The 1,827-nt window shown below is 36.2% G+C and overlaps 1 long non-coding RNA gene across 1 annotated transcript; it reads right to left on the bottom strand.

Moving 5' to 3' along the window:
* Window positions 1-272: 272 nt before the first annotated feature.
* On the bottom strand, window positions 273-999 carry LOC111615133. Its single transcript, XR_002755028.1, has 2 exons — window positions 806-999; window positions 273-409 (listed from the first exon to the last, which is right to left on the bottom strand). It is a non-coding gene; the product is annotated as an uncharacterized LOC111615133 (long non-coding RNA).
* Window positions 1,000-1,827: the final 828 nt, after the last annotated feature.

Below are 1,827 nucleotides of genomic sequence, written 5' to 3'. Positions count from 1 at the left end.
AGATTCTTCTCCTTTATCCTGTTTATTTACATCTAAAAGTTTTTCTATCAGGTTTTTTCTATTTCTTTTTAATACACTATTCTTTCTTTCATTTGACTGCTTAATATTTTTATTTTCTATGTTTCCTAAATTTACTGTTGGTATTGAAGTTTTCTTTAGTTTAGGTCTTGTCAATAAACCTAATAATTCAGCTTTTAAATTTCTTTCAAAATCATTTTCTGTGAAATGATCAGAGCAAACATGACAAGAATCAGGATTAAATTTGTCTTTTCTTTTACAGTTATGGATCCATTTTCTTCTTATTATTGGATCTTTAGGAAATCTAAAATAACTGACTTTCCTGTCTAATGACTTTTGTTTTACAATGGCTGTTATCACAATTTGCAACAGCACATGTTGCTCCTGGCATCTAAAAATAATAATAATAAAATTTAGGTATTTGCGTAAATATGCATATTTTAAAAAGTTATATTAATTAATAATAAACAATATTCTTTTACATCGCAGGTTATCTTAAGTGTTACCATCCTGTTACCGGCCAGCTTATTATTTGTAGTCGTCATTTCACTGAGCAGATACTATTTTTATACATGCAGAAAACTATTCTTAGTATTTTAAAGTATTTTATTAATAAATATATTTTATCCGTAACCATATTCTGTAATTTCTACAGAACGAAGAGTAAAGACTACAACAGAATATCAAACTGTTCTAGGAACACTTTTGTTACTTCCGAACAATTTTTATCGATATAATTATCAACATAATTATGTTTAATAATAGCAATAAGTATAGATATATTTACCTTCGAAGATTATGAGTCTAAAAACGCTCGACAAATTAAAAAAAAATAGTTAAATTCCAAAATTTCCTTCCCTCGCTTACAGTAGTAAAGCAGTCGCTAGACCTTGGGCTCGACTACGGATGACGTATATCCGGAATCTGGCAGGAAGTGGCTAAATCGGCTGTATGAGGCAACCTTATAAATCTAAGACCTTGGTTGGGACCTTAACAGAGCCATAGATCTTCCATATGCGCAAAACGTCAAAAGGAACCATAACTCTACGAGACCCTCCAGAGTTGGCCTAATTCTGGAAGCGATCGAGAATTACGTGGCGCGCTCTGCTAAGCATATAGCGTGTTTACAAACAGCCAGTGTATATAGACCTCGGGCAAAGCTACAGTAGTATGGTGCCATCTTGTGGGAAGCGGAATAATTACGAAAAAGCGTCAATTATGCTTGGTTCTTGTTTTTGTTCTTTTTCTTGATGGTGGTTGAGATGGAGTGTGTGGTATTAAGCTGTATACTCCGAGAGACTTGTCGTTGGATGAAGAACTGGCCTTATAGAATGGCCTAATCGCGCGAGGGGGGAAAGAATGTCTTCCGGGAGGACTTTTTATGGGAAACTGGTTTTTATTCAGGGTTCATCGACATGGAGAAAACAGGGAAAGGTCCATGCTACCAGCCCATGACCGAACTCCCAATGTTTAGGTTCTAGTCTACTCAAGTGCGGGACGAAGAACGCTCGGTCACTGGTAGGCCTTATGCTCGGTTAGTCGAAGTATACAACGCCATCTTGTAGCGAGTAGCAGAGCTAGAGCATGTTCTGGAAAAGTTCTGCTACGTGATCGCTTGTCTGGAAGATTCGAGTTTTTTCGAGAGTTTTCGAATATGTTCTACGCATCGAGGACGCGTGGTACAAACACTGGAGGCGACCGAGAGTTGAACAGTTTCAAAGTTTGAATTCGGAGCGACAAGTTTAATCTAAAAAGTGAAATATAGTGCGATTAATGTGTTTTACAGCTGTAGTGTTTTAGTGAAAACAC

The sequence above is a fragment of the Centruroides sculpturatus genome, unplaced genomic scaffold, assembly GCF_000671375.1.
Source record: "Centruroides sculpturatus isolate CEXI.00-Female unplaced genomic scaffold, Cexi_2.0 scaffold2044, whole genome shotgun sequence".
Taxonomy (NCBI): Eukaryota; Metazoa; Arthropoda; class Arachnida; order Scorpiones; family Buthidae; genus Centruroides; species Centruroides sculpturatus.
Note: the sequence above shows the minus strand (reverse complement) of the source record. Positions and strands in the feature narration are given on the sequence as shown.